The sequence below is a fragment of the Thunnus albacares genome, chromosome 2 (assembly GCF_914725855.1).
Source record: "Thunnus albacares chromosome 2, fThuAlb1.1, whole genome shotgun sequence".
NCBI lineage: Eukaryota > Metazoa > Chordata > Actinopteri > Scombriformes > Scombridae > Thunnus > Thunnus albacares.
Window position 1 is genome coordinate 37,570,784 of NC_058107.1, and position 18,659 is coordinate 37,589,442.

Genomic DNA, 18,659 nt, shown 5'->3' on the forward strand with positions numbered 1-18,659 from the left:
TTGTACAACTGTGTTTCAAATAAATATTGTGTGTGGATCAGATGAGCTATTCTCTGTTGCTACTGAAGCTCGTTCTGTTCAGCAGTACATTATGGCTCATATAATAATAATAATAATAATAATAATAATAATAATAATAATAATAATAATAATAATAATAATAATACTTTATGGCTAACACTACAGTTAAGCCAGTTTCAGCCCCCAGGTCAGAAAATGTCCTGAGAGGGCTTTAGGACACTGACATTAGTCTTGCAATGAGGGGAAGGTTGTTGTCAATAAAACAACCAACTTCCCAGATGGAAGTGATTCTGATCAGGTATAGTTTTTTTTTTTTTTTACCTGTGTTGTAGCTGAGATTGCAGCTCTACTACTCTCCGGTGTGTGTGTGTGTGTGTCTGTAGGGGAGTGTCAGTATGTAACCCTGCTGTTTAGCATGTTAACATTTACCATCGTCAGCCCTGAATATCTTGTAAAGCTGTGAATATAACACAGTTAGTTATCAGCGGGCCTGTGTGTTGTGTTTACTGCCACAGAAAAGGAATAAATACGGTTTTCTGAGTAGCTCAATGTCTCGTCTGTGTCTCTTACAGACTTATTAACGCTACCAGCAGCTCTGTGTGAGAGGAACAAACTAAGCTGCAGTTATCAGTGTCCTGACATTCATATGGAGGATATTTTTGGTTATAATTAAAATTAAAGGTCCAAATAGAAAATTAAAAGAGATACAATTAATTTCTTATTTCCATTACTATTTTCAATTTCATCTTTACCATTTAAGTTTTCAGTTTGAGCATTTCCATTTAAGCTTTTGCATTTTAAATTTCACTTTTTTCATTGTCAATTTACATTTTCAAATGATCATTTTACATTTTAAATTTGCTTTTTCAGTTTCCTTTTTCTTTCTAGTTTAATTATGGCCTGATTATTCCTATCAGTGTAGTGAAATAATAATATTTTTAATTTGATCTCTATTCATTTTCTATTTGTACTTTTAATTTCAATTATGACCAAAAACATCCTCCATATATTTATATTTGGTGGCAGCTGATCTGAAATGAACCCCAGAGTCTTGCCTATTACTTCACGATTAGAGATTTTGGCTGAAGTGAATTTTCAAATCCAAACAGACAGAAATAAGCTAATTTTGAGCAGAAGAGGTAGTTTTTACACACAATATGTGTGTTGTTGGAAAATCACCTGTATTAACATCATATTCCAACACAGACTTATATGGTTATGTGCACAGAGTTACAAAAAAAAAAAAAGATTTGTTGTGAAGTTACTCTTTAAGCAAAATAAATTTTAAACTTGATAAAACATTCATCTTCCTTCATATCTCTCCTTCCTTCTTCTGTCTCTTCCTTCTCTACTTTGTTCTCTCACAAGAAAAAAGTTGTCATTTGCTATGAATTTATGTTTTACATCATGAAACTAGTGGCACTTGTGTCTTCTCCTTGATCTACTCTGGCTTGAATTGGACCTCATTTTTTAAGTTGCTTTAGACAAAACTGTCTGACAAATGAATAAATGTAAATGTATCATTACTTTTCAACTCACTGCTGTGGCGTACAGCATCTCCTCCACTCCCTTATTCATCACTTGCAATCACCAGCTGTTAACAGGCAAGACCAAAAACTATTTTTGTTGATCTGAAGTAATATTTAGACAGACTCAAAGCATTAGTACTTCTATGATCAGTCACATTTCTGTTTTTAATATTTTGCAGCGTGATGGCGGGTCGGATGGAGATCTGGAGGACACTTCTGATCCTCTTCAGCCTCCTCAGCCTCACTCAACAGTTTGGTAAGAAATATTTAATATTTTAACAACCTCAAGTTCTCTTTTATGTCTTTACAATCCTTAAGATTTCAGTCCTGGTTGATGAGGCGACACACTTGGTTACAGTGGTAACAGAAGGTGTGATTTAATACTACAGCAAAGACTTGTTGAGCAGCTGCTTTATCAGAAATCCAACAGAGGAGGAGCTGGTGTTTCTGTTTTAATAAAGACGTCAGTCAGTAATAATCACGACCTCCATCTGATTTCATGCTGCACACAGAGCAAGTACTGAAATATTTCAAACTCATCCCCTGACAAAAAATGACCAAAATGACCTTTGTCTTGTTTTGTAGACGCATTTTGACGATCAGTCAGCGCTAAGCTCCATGACAATTACTTTGTTTCCTGTGGTTGCTTCAGAATAAAAGCCACTGTGTTTGGCCAGTTGAAGTCTTTTAATGTGAAGCAGCAGTAGAACATGTTGTGTTAACACTAGCAATAACTTAATACAGCTCTCATAGTGTAAAGAGAGTGAACAGTAAACAGCAAGGCTGATATCAATGTGATACACTTGCTTTGATTACATGCTGCATCGTCTTCCTGAACGATGGACTCCTATACAACCAATAAAAACTACTATACAGAGAGATAATTACTGAATGTTAATCACTCCCTCCAGGATTTCACAGTTATTTTGTGATTATGGCGGCCATTTTGCAGTGGCTTATCTCAAACATTGCGGAACAATTTGTGTTGTTTTATGTGCTCTTTTAGTGGTAAATTGCAGGAAAAATCAGAAAACATGTCTCTAAAACGAATGGACACATCTCCATCTGGCTCCATTGTACTTTCAGTATATTGTATAACATGCTAACTGTAAGCATTTTTAGCATTAAGGCCTAAAATACAGCTCAGAATAAATACAACTTCATATGACAAATTATAGCTTAGTTTGATGAAACTGAACCGAGTCTGATAATAACCCTATTTCAACCAAAAGTTCCAGAGGAACTAATCTCAGAAACTAAACTTGGAGCTAAAAGTCCCAGTTGTTCTGCCTGTTTGCGTTTCCATTAAAATTAAGAGCATTTGTCTCCACAAATCATCTGCTGAGTGTTTGTTGGTTATTTATTTCTGCTTTAGAACAAAATGACACGAAACAATCAGAAAATACTGTTTTATTTCTCGCATTCACCGGCTTTGTTCTTGCTAACACTGCTCCCTCTCCTCATTCACCTTCTCACTCGCTCAACCACTGTCTCGCTGTCTGTATCTCTTTTTCTCTCACCCTTCTTTAAAACAAAACAATGCGCTAATTTTATTTTTAACGTTAACAAACACCTTTCAAAACAAAAACCAACAAAAACCTTTCAGCTACTGTAAAATCCTGGTGTAATGTACAGTACCAGTCAAAGTTTGGACACACTTTCTTATTCAAGTGAATGGGAAGGTGTATCCATCCAGAGGTGCTGATCTCTCTCTGAGAAATTCAACTAAACCTCAGTCTGCCGGTGACATATCTGCTCTCATCTCCCTTTCCTCTAACATTCACTATGAACTCAAAGCATGAACATAAGGAACACCTACAACTGATCCTCATTTAATGTCAAATTTGTCTTAACTTTGCAGAGGTGAAAGAGGATGAATGGGAGGAGCTCAGCCCTGATATCGCTGCACTGCATCGCCTCAGAGGACTGCCTGAACACATGTTTCATGAAAGGCTCAAGAACCCTTCGAACCCAAAGTAAACTTATATGTCTCCTTTCCAACTGTTAAGGCCTTGGCACAACTATAATGCATATATTTTAGAACATATGATATATAGTAGTATTCAGGCACTGCTGTGACAACTGTGACAATAGTCCATATAGTTTTCTGTTGGATGGGACTATTTATCCATATCCTTTTACCTCAAGGGAAATACACAAATTCCCACTTGAAGGATGGGTTCACAATTTTTCAAGTCTGCCCAAATGAACAATGAAACCTGTTTTTCTTGCTGTAATAATTCCTCCTGTTCATACTGACCATTAGAAGATCCCTTCATAATGCACTTACAATGTAAGAGATGCAGGACAAAATCTACCGCCCTCGTTTAGGCAAAATTGTATTTAAAAGTTTATCTGAAGCTAATATGAAGCTTCAGCAATGTGATATAATCAAATCAAGTGGATAAAAATGTAATAAGGAATATATTTCATCTTAGGGCCACGTCCATGCTTGGGGCCAGAGTTGAGAGATCCACTAGCAGGTAAGGAGCCATGTTCACAGCCAAGGTTTGTGATGCAGCTGTGGTGAGAAAGCTTTCATTCACCACCACCTGAAAATATGGGCCCTGCAGTACACACTTGTTGAGATTATTGTAGCTATTTCTCCCTGTAAAAATCTGTTAAACTCAGGGTAGTTCTTCTTAAAAACGGTGATATATGTGATATTAATTTGTTTGATCAGATAGTATCAAGTTTTCTTCTCAGATTGTGACAACTGTGACTATATATTTTAAATGAACCTATCCATTATTTTAGGTAACAGATTAGATCATTAGATTAATGAAATATAACGAAAATGTGTTGAAATCAATATTCTTTTCTCTCATCTCTCTAAATGATACATTGTTAACTTATCAGCATACTTCTCAATATGCTTTTGAATTAAAACTTTACAGATATCCTTCATTCTTTGATAAGACTAAAGTTACAGGATGCAGAGTTATTATTAAGTTTAAACAGTATAACTGGTAATAATGAAACACCTGTAGAGGTATCCACCATGGTATGGATTTCACTAGTTTGGCCATTTGTTGGAATGTTGACATGATCATGAAACATGTCTGAGAGACTTTCCCTCATGATCATACGGTATAGTGTCCCTCAGACTGAATGTAGATTGACTCATTTGTACAAATAGAAGCAAAATCTGATTCTGTGAGTGAAATGCTGCTGTATAGAAAAATATTTTACATTCTCTTGGCCTCATTGTGCACTACACAATGAGGCATCCCAACTTGTTCAGCTGTTTTTTCTTAGGGAAGGTCCTGTTCAACTTTTCATGTGGTCTTTATCAGGCTTTATTGAATTTGTGTAATTACTGTGTTTCCCTCTGTGATATAAACATCATTTATCTTCTTTTAGGGTGAAAAGTGACCAAAACCTGATGAGTCTGCTGAATGATTTTCAGGAGTGTGAGAATTTCACAGCTTGTGTCATTCAGATGGAACAGGTTAGTGGGTTTTAAAAGAAAGTTGAAGCACTGAGTTTAGAAAACTGACCTTAATCATACTGGAACCATAAGCAGTCAGTATAGATGTCCTGATCAAGTTTTTCTGGCCATGATTCTGATCTGAGTCCTTTTATATTAAGTATCTGCAGATAATGAGTCCCATCTGATACTTCTATTTACATAGCAGCAGAAGATGTTATTTTTTTATTTGGTCCTTATCTAGTAAGGCAGTCTCATTGAGATTAAGATTAAGATCTCTTTTCCAAGAGAGACCTGAGAACAAAAAACATTCATAAGACAAGAACACAATCAGCGGACAGAAACTACACAATAAACAAGAAATCAATAAAAACAGTTACAAGAATCACAAAAAACACAAGATAATAACACTTCAAAATCTTCAAGAACCATGTAAGAGTCAAGTTTCAGGGCAGTTTACAGTTCAAAAGGTGTGAAGCACCTGAAACCAGTTCTACCAACATTAGTGCAAACATGAGGTCTATCTGATGTGAAGTAGTTACTAGATCATGTGCTGTAGTTACTAGATTTTAATGAGAGAAGAGATGTGAGGTAATTTGGAAGCTTCAACAGTCAAGCTTTGTAGATGAATAACATGAGATGGTATTTTCTTCTTGTCTGTAAGGAAGTCCAACCAACCTTGTGATACAGAGAATTATAATTAATATATATCTGGCACGTCAAAATAACAGATGAAGCCTTCTGACTTTGGCAGACATTTTTCCTAAGCTACTTAATCCAAATACTGAAGGTCCTAGTTCAAAAATTATTGATCTAATATGAATAAAAGGTTTCATTGAGAGAATGTGACTCCTGATGCGACGCGATCAGCTTGAGTTGGAACTACAGAAACATGCTGATTGTACAGTGATGTTACAGAGTTGAGGCTCTTCTCCCACAAATTATCTTTGGTCGAGTACAGACACACAAACAAGAGAAAAGTTTCATTTTGTCATCATGTTACTCACTGAATTAATGTTCATTAGCTACAGCTGATATGAACTGCTGCCGTTGAGGTTTGTCATTTTAACCAGCAGAGGCGACAGTCGGCGTCAGCTACAAATGAGAAGCTGCAAACTGAATATTTTGTGTACTGCCACTCTTTACCAATGAGAAAGCGATAGTTATGGTCAGAATTTAGCGAGTCTGTTTATCTTGCAAACCAGAACGTCAGAAAACAGTCACAAACCCCGGTGGGCGGAAATAAATTTTCACACACTAATTTTCACTCTTTAACACATATGAGTGAAATGCTCACACTATAAGCTGTTGTAAAGGAAAGCAGTGCCGATCATTTAAGATCTGCCCGGATTGGCCCAGACACCAATTTCAATTCAATTCCATTCAATTCAATTTTATTTATATAGCGCTAAATCATAACAAGTTATATCAGGGAACTTTTCACATAGAGCACTCTTTAATTTACAGAGACCCAATATTCCCCCATGAGCAGCACTTAGCGACAACGGCAAGGAAAAACTCCCCTTTAACGGGAAGAAACCTCAAGCAGAACTGGACTCTAGGTAGGCGGCCATCTGCCTTAACTGGTTGGGTTGAGAGAGAAAGAAGGAGGGAGGGAGGAGAGACACAGAGAAGCATGATAACAACAATAATAACAATAACAACCATGGTAATAACAGAGATTCGACTAGTAATTAAAATAGTTAAAATAGTAAACTTTACTTGAAGAGTTTACCAACTTTTATGTAAACAGTGTCACGGCTCTTGTCAATCAGATGTAATTGTCTTTTTAATAACTTTTTAATAACTTCTGCTGCTATTATTGCTAATAATAATAGCAATAATAGCAGCAGAAGGTGTGGAGGCAGGACATCCACAGGACCACGCCACCATCCCTGCACCAATCTGTAGGATCACTTTGGGACATCTCTATTATTCAGTGTTTAATTAATCAAACTAGTTATCAAAAGGGTTGATACATCAAAATAACTGTATGGAATGATTAACTACCTTGTAAAAATTCACAAACATGCACACGCACACACACACACACACACACACACACCAAAAATGTAAGTAATATTTTTCTCACAAATTTTGGGATGTGAGGAAGAGTTCAAGACAACAATGTGAGATTGTCATGAAATCAACAGTATAATATTGTATTTGAGACGTTCTGCATTGCATGTCTCAATTCTACAAAGAAAACTAGGATGTTTGAGTTAAGCAGAATTAATGCCCTCTTCATTTATTTAATCAATCTATGTTAAAACCTGTGATTTTATCTTAAGATAACCTGATGATCTGCTTATTTTTATTCTCAATTATTTTCCAGGATTTTGACGCCTTCTTGGTAGATATTGATGAACAAAAGATACAAGATTGGCTGCTAGGTGCTTCAGAGATCTCACACAGTTACAGCCAAAGAATTCTCCTTATGACTGACAAAGAAAAGTTGACGAATGACAGAGTCCAACAGGAATACAACATGGATCCTCATTACTCAGTAATAGTCAGTAAAGAATGCCTGTACAATGTCTCATGTGTACCGGAGACAGACAGCTACACTATAGTGAAAATATTTGGAAGTGTTTCAGAAGATGGACAAACTGTGTCTGGCCTCTCTGGCTCATCACTTGCAGAACTGATGCTGAAATCATCACTGGAAGCAGCACCAGTTTTCTCCCTTGATGGAAACACAACCACAGACTTCCAACATAACTTCATTCGGGTGTTTATGGGCCGTGGAATCAAAGCAGTCTTAGAAACAAACCAGGAGAATCACCAGATTTACCAGGTCATGAATCAACCTGACTCAGTTTCCAGCTACCGAATACCACAAAGACCAGTTGATCATACCACACAGTATGACCATCAGCAGATCCTCATTATGGAAGATGATCCTGTGGTCAGAAAAGCTGCCACTTATCTTTATGAGAAGCACCAATCGGTTAGTTCTGTCTATGTTCTTGATGAAAACAAGAGACCAAAACTGATTCACGGAGCCTCTGTGCCTCTGTCAGAGGACAGCAGACTGGTGCTGGTAGGTCATGGTGGGAGAGACAACTCAGGAGAGACAAGAGTGGCAGGATACACAGCCCAAGATATGACTAAAATCATTCAACAAACCTTCAGGATCAACAATAAAATCAAAACAATAAGTGTGGTGGCCTGCGATGTTGGAGCAAATAAAGCTTTTGTTGAAACCCTGCTGAAGGAGCTCCATGACACCGCCCACATCGAGACAGAGCTGCACGTGAGAGATGCTGTGCTCCAGGTCAGACACACTGGAGAGAAAATCACCCAAGAAATCACTCGAGACGGGCTGCAGTGGAGGCATAAAGATGATAGTAAGAAAGTCGTGGCAACTCTCGACAGAAATGGAGATGTAATTATTAGAGATGAGCCTGGCAGTAAAGGGGAAGCAGTTTTTACCAATGAAAGGAACTCTCTAGTTGGAGAAACTCCAAGTGAACATTTGATGATTAACACTGACAGCTGGCACAATCATCCAAGGAGATTCATTGACCGGAATGTTTTTCAATTTTTTGAGAAAAATGATGTTAAAAAAATTAAAAATGCCTGTGATGAACTTGAAGCTCTGTCCTGGGGGCTGTTTAATACAGACCTACCCTCTCCCAAGAAATTCGTCCTCAACAAACTGAATCAAGGAGAGGACCGATATATAATAGTAGACAAAAGCCAGAGTGATACATTAATGAATTATAAGCAGAAAAAAGCAGCTCTTTCTGACTGTTATGAGATAATATCAGGCAAAGATGTTTTGAAAATTATCCATCACTGTGCAAAGACTGCAGAGAATAAGGTCATATATCTGATGGTTAATGACTGGATATATCAAGTTGATCCTAAAAATCTGTACGTATATCTAGTAGGAAAAAAGCTTGACAGCAATCAAAGGGGAAATGTGGATGAAATAACTGCGGTTAAGAACTCTATTTTTGAACAATTTGGGAAAGAAAAATACCCAGACATGAGAGAACACATTGTACCTGAGAACTTAGATGAGAATCAAAAGAGGATTGAAAAAAAGAGATATGTTAAATTTGTGGAAGAAACTTTTCGTGGAGAGCACACAACTGGCCTACCGCTTTCCACTGAGGCCTGGTACACCACATATTTCACTGCATCAGTTATATCTGAATCTGCAAGAAATTTCCGGACATTCCCTCTGATTCTTATGGCCCTGGACATGTTCCAAAACAAAGACAACAATATACAAGATAAAGGACTGAATTTTTTTTTTGAAGACCATCCAATGGCAAGAGGACTAAGTTGGATTGACCCAAGCAGGCGTGGATTTAGTGGCTCAGCAACACCTGAAGGTTCTAGCAAATTACATAATAAATACAAACGTAAGAAGGAAAAATTAATGGGTGACCTTAAAAACCTTATAAATCTCGAAACCAAAATGTTCACAGAATGGGAGAAATCTATTGGTAAAAGTGATGATGTAGTGTCACGGATGTTTGAAATGTCATTAAAAATGAAAATATTTGAAAAAAATTCAAAACAAGGAGAAGCTTTTAGAATCGATCACACTGATTTCAAAGATAAAATAAAACAGTTGACATTATCTAGAGATGGTGAGGTCCCTTCAGTATCAGGCAAATTAGGAGGCTATGATGATGGCCACGTAACATTGCAAGACTTGAATTCAGCCTCAGAGTTGGAGAATTCTTTCAAACTACAATCCTATTTCTCCAGGGTATCTGCATCGTTTGCTGAACAAATCCACAGCCAACTGAAGGCAAAATATGGTGAAAGTCTGGCAGGACTGCAGATCCAGGAGGGCAGTGCCAGAATGGAGGACGGACAGTTTATATGTCAGCTTGTGTCCGAGGGTGCTGATTCTAAACCTGTTGAGTTCAGGGTTGAGTTATCTCCAGAGAGTCAACATTATAATGAAAAAATGTTGAAGAACATTGACACAGCTGTTAATGACTTGGAGATGCACAGTTCAGTGCCCTCCCATCACGTCAACAAGTATGTAGAACGCACAGGGACTGCTGTTGGGACGCTGGGCTTAGTGCTGGGGATGAAAGGAGCTGTTCGTGCTTTTGAACAGGGAGACATTAAAGATGGTGTGATGGGGTCTCTGCAAACAGCTCATGGAGTGGCAGCTATGACAACTTCTGTTGTTGCAAGACAAGCTCTGTCCTCAGAGACCAGAATTGCCAAAGCTGCAGCAGCAGTGATGGAAAGCCCTGCAATGAAGGGAACTATGAAAGTTATACCAGTTGTGGGAATTGGATTTGGAATATACAGTTTTGAACAAGATTTGGAAAGAGGTGACACAGAAGGATATATTGATTCTGTCTTGGATGTTGGTATGATTGTTTTAGATGTTGTTGAAATTGTTCAGCCTGAACTGGCACCATTTATTGCACCTATAAATCTGGCTCTATCAGTAGTCCGGATGGTCATTGATGATGTTTACATGGGCATCCAGAATGAACTAAAGAGCCTCCCAAAGGATGCTGGAGTTCTTGATAAACTGCGGGCTGTCTTTGTTGGCTTTGGGAAGGGAGTTGAACATTTTGCAATTCATGTGGCAAGTATATTTTACGATTGGCATTACGATGAAATTGAGGAGGGACACAGACTTGTTGACCAGATATCAGACTATCACAGATATTACGGAGTTATTAAGGAACAGGATGGAACGACTGCCATTGATTTTAGTGGTGGTAACTCTTCTTGGAATGGAGGCAGTATTTACTTCTGCCTTGCTGATCAGGGTCAGTCTGAGTTCTGCATGGATTATTTTGTATCTAGTGATGAGAGTTTTGGGAAGAGATGTTGGAACATTGATACACAAGGAAGCAAAGATATAATTCTTGGCCTGGGAGAGTCACATAGATTACAGTATAAGACTCTACAGAAAAAAGTACTCATGTTCATACCAGCCGGCTCTGTGAATGTGGTTTCAGGTTATGAGGCTCTATCCTATTCAAGATATGGGAAATACAAAGGGAACAGAGATTCTAATCGTTTTTCTGCAGTACAGACAGCAAAGGACCAACATGTGATTGAAGTCATGTTAAGTTACTATTACAAGCTTTATGGTGAACCAGGTGATGACATATTCTTCCTCGGTCCACAGAGAAGTTATGTTGAAGGCTCTGTTGGAAAAGACACATATCATATTCCTGAAAACGGAGGGAAAACCATAATTAACAACCACGATCCCTCCAAAGCATTTGACACTCTTTATTTCAGTGTTAATTACAGTCACATTTCTGTGTCTAAATCTGGTGATGATGTTGTGTTAATGTATGAGGACAGCCATACTGTGACCATACAAAACTGGTTTTTAGGGGAAACATATCGTCACATGAACATGATGTCAGGAGATGGAGTCTTGTTTGAGATTTCCCCCACTGTGGTTTCTTCTGTTCAGCTGGTGGCCAAAGGAATTAACAAGATGTTTAAGACACATGGTGAAACTGTGAACACATCACAGCCACTTTTACATACAGTTACAAACATTTTAGGGTCTTGGTATGATGATGTGCTGATTGGAAATGGAGAGAAGAATCTGATAGATGGAGGAGGAGGTGGAGATTATTTGATTGGTGGTGAAGGAGAGGACATATATATGGTAAAACGCTTAAATCAATCTTCAGTATTGATTGAAAATTACTCCAGAGACAATACAACGGATCTGGCTATAGTAGAAGCAAATCTTGACACGTTTAAAGTCAGGGTGGAAGGTAACAATGTCGTTCTGAATGCTCTCCGTGATGATACAACAGTCCATGTGACTTTAGTGAACTGGTTCAGATCACCAGAAGACAGACACTTGTTTGTCATCACAAAAGATCTGGTCACTTTCACAATCTCAGATAACAAGACTGACTGCCTGCAGAACGATCCTTTCGCCAAGTGCATAAGAAGTCACAACATTGACTACAGCAACTCCCCATCTGCTCTGGTAGTGGACCTTCAGGAGGACAAGGCTCTCCACAGTGTGACGGAGGTCCACGGGTCAGAGTTTAATGATGTCATCAGAGGGAACAAAGAACGCAATATATTCACTCCAGGAGGAGGAAATGATTTCATTCAGGGTAGAGAAGGAGAGGACTGGTATGTCATCACACCAGGCCAAGGATTGAAAACCATCGACAATCAATCACCAGATCAAGCTATGGATGTTCTCTTCCTGAAAGAAAAATATGAGCACATAGCATGTACTTGTGAAGGACAGAACATCAGCATTTTGCTGTATGGAAGAAAATATGTTATTTTACAGAATTGGTTTGATTCAAAGAGTTATCAGCACCTGCAGATCAGAACCAGTGATGGAATAACAGCTGGACTGATGTCCAACCTCAGCAGCTGCAGCAAGTCTTTGATGTTTCCCTTAACTGTTGATTACAGAAACCAAAATCCTGAACCACTTAAGTCACTCCAAACACATCTTCAGAAACAGTCAATTATTGCAATTAACACAGAAGACTTTAATGCTGATGAGTGTTACAGATATAGAAGCAAAAATTCGTCAGAGAGACTCTTCTGCGACTTCCAAGGCAAAGTGATGATGATGAATAATTCTGATTCAGTGAAAGAAATGTACGGCTCCTCGGGTTTCGACATCATGGTTGGGAACAGCAAAGGAAATGTGCTCGATCCTTATACTGGGGGTGCGCTGATGTTTGGAGGTGAAGGAAAAGACACTTACATCATCAAACGTGGATATGGAAACAACTTAATGATTGATAACTTTGCAGAAGATCAGAACATCGATACTGTGTTAGTTGATATAGATTTCCTCGATGGTAGCCAAGTCGCACTGGACTCATCAACAGATGATCTGAATGTGACGATTACAACAATGGGGGAGCAATTAACATTCAGTCTTCTAAACTACAATAATGGCTACCAACATCAGCACATAGACTTTCAGAGCTCTGACGGAGTGCATTTTAAATTGAAATCACTAAACTCAACTGGAGATGTCCCCCTCTTTAAGATCGAAGCTTTCAAAGTGACTCTGAAACAATCACAGATTGACTGTCGTTTGGATCTCAGTTCGCAGAGAAATTTGTCAAAGGTCCATACAGTGCAAGGCTGTCTGTCCCAGTCCAATGACATACTAGTTAATGATCAGAACAATGCTCTGATTGGTGGCTGGAAGGATGACGCCTTGGATGGGGGTGAAGGAGATGACACACTGATTGGAGGGAATGGAGCTGACATCCTGATTGGTGGCTTGGGAGATGACACTCTTTATGGTGAGGATGGAAATGACACTATGATGGGAAACTCTGGCTGGGATGTCTTCATTCCTGGACCAGGGGCGGATCTAGTGGATGGAGGTCCTGGCAGAGACACAGTCCTGTACCGGGGTGATCATGAGAAGGGTGAAGGGGTTTATGTTAACCTGTTGACTGGACAGGGCCGCTATGCTGATGCTGAGGGGGACGTGTTGAAGGACGTAGAGACTGTGATCGGCACCATCTACTCTGATATCTTGGTGTCTGGTTATGAAAGTTCCCTTCTCAAAGGTTCGGACGGCAACGATATCTTGGTGTCCAGTGGTGGAGATTACCTGGTCGGGGGTGATGGAAGTGACATTTATATGTTGGCTTTCCACCATGACACAGTCACCATTGACAACTGTGCTAAGGACAATGCCACAGATGTCTTGTATTTAAACTCAAAGTCAACATCAGTATTTGACTGCCAACATTTATCCGGCAGAGTTCTCCTGACTTTCTTTGGACTAAACCAAACTACTGTAAAGATTGCACTGCAAGGCTGGATCAGTGATGAAACTGAATGTGGCCATTTGATGGTGGTTTTCAGAGAGGTGGAGGTGTCAGTGGACCGGCTGCTACAAGAGTGTCAGTTAAGAGAGAAGGAACAGGTTTGGTCATTAGTCATAATTTGTGTTATCTGCATCAGTCTTGCCCTCTTCCTCTTTGTTTTCATTATATTATTAATGTTTAGAAAATCAACTAAAGGGGCACGACAACAAAAGACACAGGACGAAACAGAAACAAATGTTGATGCCGAGTCAGTTTCCATGATGGCTGATTGAATGTAGATTTCTGTGGATGAAATTTGTTCTTGAATCTCTGAAATTTCATTCCTGGTCATTTCATTTTCATTCCCTTATCATTTGCAGTTTTTAATCATTTATTGTTTATGTTACTTTGATCATATGCTAACATAGTATGGAGGAATGGTGAAAGCTCATGGCAGATCAAAACAGTTGATGTTTTCTAGTTATGGGCATGGTGTCTGAATTGGATCACAGAAAATAATAAATCAATTGGATGGTGAAGAACATTTTCTTCATCTGTCATAGTTTGGACACATAAAGATTAGCATAACATTGGACTCATCACTGTCATTGTAGAGATAAAAGACACAGTCTTTCTCTCTGAAACAGCTTTAAATTGAAGCCTCATAAGGCCAAAGAAATACTGACACCATCAAATGTACTTTCTACTGACTCTTAACACTTTTTTTATTGAAAGCTATTGTCAGTGAGTACTGTGGGTTATCCTCAAGAACTGGAAGGCATTCTTGATGCTTAAAGTATCACAAATGAATTTCATTCACTTCCATTGTATTGTGGTAGTGGCAAAATTCAGTGACAATTTTGTGATTGAGAAAATTTGTCTTTGACATTTAGTTAAATTTCACCATTACACCAACTATCAAAAAAGTTATTTGTAGATCTAAACAAAGGTAAACATTTTATTATTACCCCAATTATCCATTATCACAGTTGTTTGAGTGGCATAACGTCTAGGCTCAACCTGTAGGTTGAACATGATATGGGTTGCTGTTTTATTTATAGAGGGATGTGTTGTGGCAAGAACAACTGAGTGGATTTAAGTACAGGAAGTTTTGTGTTGTTCAAGGTTTTGAGGCTTGTATTTCTTAACCTTTATTGAATTTATTGCGCTCATGTCCATTCTCTAAAAAGACAGCAGCGAGAACAACTTTAAATTTTCCTGTGAGAAAGTAAGCGTCACTAAAACATTTATTTGGCTCCAAAATCCCGTTCCACTTTAACAGCAGAGTTTTGAGCTGGAATATTTTATAAAGTGTATTATTACAGCTGAGCAGGAGAGATTTAAACATGCATGTTTTTATAAAAAGCTAATCTTGGTAGCCACTCATAGTATGCTGATGCCAACCCTGCATTTGAATATTAGACAGGATTTGCCTTGAGGCTGGATACTTTTTCTTAAACCTTGTTTTATAATATGAATAAACAGATTGTCTACTCAGTCAACAGTAAACACAACTGACACAAGACTGTACGATCTTGACTTGTTAAAATGGCATGTCTTTAAAACAATCAGCATACTGGTTAAATTGTACAGTTAAGATTTATTGGGCTCATAAGCAGCCAAATACTTAACTGCCAACATCCATGTTTTTCCATCTTGGTATCTTACACACACAGAGGCTGGGAATGACACGCGACCCACCCCACTGCCAAATTCAATTCATATAACTAACTGAGCTTGACTGTCATCCATTATGTAAACACAAATCCTGTTATATTTTCACTCAGAGAAACCTTCTGTTAATCGATATTACTAAAACAAACAGAGGTGCAGCTATGCAGCAGCTGCAGCTTTAAAATGTGATCCAGTCCCAGTATCCATACCTCCAGAACTTCTTAAAAAACAAAGGACTCTGGCTTTGTGTTTTGAATGAAAGCAAAAGAAGTGTATACTTTATCAATTAATTAATTCCTGCTTTCTGCAATCTTATAATACCCACATATTGTGTTTTGATTTAAATGTCATATTTTCAATGTAGCCAAATTCATTTAACTGTTACTGTATTCAAATGTTTCATCATATCAAAGTAAAAGTGTTACATTCATATTAAGAATCCTTTATGATTTATTCTTGCAAATAAAGTTGTTCATATTATTTGTGTGTAAAGATTTATTTTTTTTAAGAATTGCTTTACCTCACTAACTAAAATAAAAGTTCACTTGCAGGGAGACAAAAACTACACAGGTCTCACAAAATTTTGCAAAAGCTCTGTAAATTTTCCACAGAAAAGGCCGGGTGGTTGCAGTAAATGTTGTGGTGGTATTCATGGCTGTGATGTGATTAATGAGACCGACCTCAGACCTGACGACATGGGTTCAACCAGAGACACAGAGACAGAGCAAGATGTGTCAGCTCAGATTCAAACTTCTAATGGGTCATATCTAAGCAGGTTATTTAGATCCATCTTTCACATAAGCAACAGCAGGACTTAGAAACAAACAGCGACTTATGTGTAAGAGAAATTAAAACTGATTTGCGGTAGTCCAAATCCTATACAAAGAGCTAACATGAATACTGTACAGTAAGTAATTGATGGAGGTGGTTGTAATGACATTTGTGGCAGACCATGACATCAATAATACAGTAGAGAGTCTCTACGGGCCAGGTTATGCCGAAACAAAAAATGTTTGAATGAACTGCTGTCCGAACACTTAACTGTACTGAGTTATGTAGTACAAAAAGTTCAAACTTTGCTTTCTCACCTTCTCACAGTTGACCAATCACAGGGTCAAGTAGGCATGAATGTTCAGATTGTCCTTTTCAGAAAAGTTACAAAAATGATCTGACACAGCACCTCCAAGTCTGATGTTGGAAAGGTGTGGGAGGGCAGGAGGTTTCTGAAGCTTTTCAATGATCCAACAAGAAGTTCTGTTCTGTGGCTTAATAAGAATGCCCCGCTTTCTCTCTCTCAAAGTGGTTAAACTTGCTGTCCCACTGCAAGGTGTCCGATCAGAAATACAGGCGGATGCCACTGAAGTTCAGAACGTTTATTTGGCTTTGCCACCATCAGCACATATCTTTGGTTGAAGTTTACATGTGGTTCTGACAAAGGATAAATAAGAATAATCATCTAGTACCATGATGTACATATAGCAACAAATACAAATGATCAAATACTAATAAACATAATAAATCCACCTCCACACTGTATTAGAGCATGGACACTTAACATTTCAGAGTCAACAGGGCCCTCTGCTGGACTTAAATAGCGACGTTTGCATTGTGTACAATTATGTTCCTTCACCATCCTAGGGCTAGGCATCACCTATAAGCTACACCTCAGCTGAATGAATTACACCTTCACCTGTCTGCTACGTAACTTGGATAATAAACATAACAGTAATAATAAGAACAATAACTGAATATGGCGACAGTATCACACGAATGATTACAGTCACAGTAGTCTGTAGTCTGAACAATATATCTGCGCTTGGTAACAAACAACACAGCAACAATGTAGCGAACAGTGATGTTATGCTAATCGCTACGGAGTTAACTTTGTCAGGTCACCTTATGCAAAATTACCCATTACCAACATAGTGACTGTCACACAACACCACTCATTAACAAACCAGTGTGGCCTAATTACTGCGTATATGAACACACGCGACTTCAAAGAGTCCTTTGACACCTGCACAAAGAAAAGATTTAACTGTACTTTTTAAGTTAACATTATGTTGGTCTCTACTTGATATCTGGAAATGTGCATGTTCACCTGAAATAAGTGCTACCAACACAAACATGTATGCCACAGTTCCCCAGAGGTGGTCACTAATCATAAATCAACATCAGCTAATAATATTTAAAATGTGCAATATCGCAAGAAAACTGGAAAGTGAGGTGCACTGTTACTGTTAGTATGAGCTGCTGTTTACTAGTTTTAAATAATCAGAGCTATTTCAGTTAAAGTTTAACATACTTACCTTATACAATATAGTTCCATGTAGGAAAACAGTCTTGTAATTATCTCTGTGATGTCCATGTGGTAGAGAAAACGTAAATGGAACATAACCGTGGCTGGTTTTGGTAGACGTCCGCTATGAAATATCACCACAAAGTGGAGTACATCAACGTGCCTTTTCGATCCTACCTTTTCATCTGAAGTCCATCCATTTTTATCTTTGGGCTGGCAGTGGCCAGGGACACTGATGGCCTAATGAATTCTTTAATTTCATCTGCAAAACTTTGAGGTGTACACATGACCACCAATAATAACATTTCAAAAGTTATTTAATAACTCATTTTGTACAGCCAAAAATGTTAAATTATAGACACAAACAAGTACTACCAAAAACAGAGAGAACATTTTTAAAAATAAAATTTAGACCTAGGCTATAAAATCTCTTACTCAAGGAAGAGCTCATATTTATCAAAATAAACTCCATTTTAACCATATTCATAACTGCAGTTTAGTTAAGAAAGCTAGTTCGGTTAGTTGTAGCTTCTACCTAGCTAGATGTTAGCTGACTAGCAAGCTAGCTAACTACCTAGCTAGGCACAATTAGCAAAAAACTAGCTTTGCTGCATATGCTGCTGATACCAATTGCTAAAACATTGTGATACACATGACTTTTAATAGGCCTAATTCAATTTCAAGTTATTTCATAACACTTTAGTTGATTAATCAATTATTTTTCAACTATTAGGCCAAAATTAATCAACATCTATTTTGAAAATCAATTAAGAAAAAAACGTCCATGTTCTCTGTTTACAGCTTCTCAAATATGAATATTTTCTGGTTTCTTTAGTCCTCTATGACAGTAAACTGAATATCTTTGGGTTGTGGACAAAACAAGATACTTGACATTTGGGAAACAATGATTTCATTTTCCACAATTTTCTGAC

At 38.0% G+C, this 18,659-nt stretch overlaps 1 protein-coding gene and 1 long non-coding RNA gene across 8 annotated transcripts in view; both read right to left on the bottom strand.

Moving 5' to 3' along the window:
• The window catches only part of LOC122968417 (putative leucine-rich repeat-containing protein DDB_G0290503), a 635,740-nt gene that overhangs the window by 127,002 nt on the left and 490,079 nt on the right, over positions 1-18,659 (bottom strand). The window lies entirely within an intron of this gene.
• Positions 1-18,659, bottom strand: part of LOC122969286 — a 60,978-nt gene that overhangs the window by 41,267 nt on the left and 1,052 nt on the right. The gene's annotated exons all lie outside the window — the stretch shown is intronic.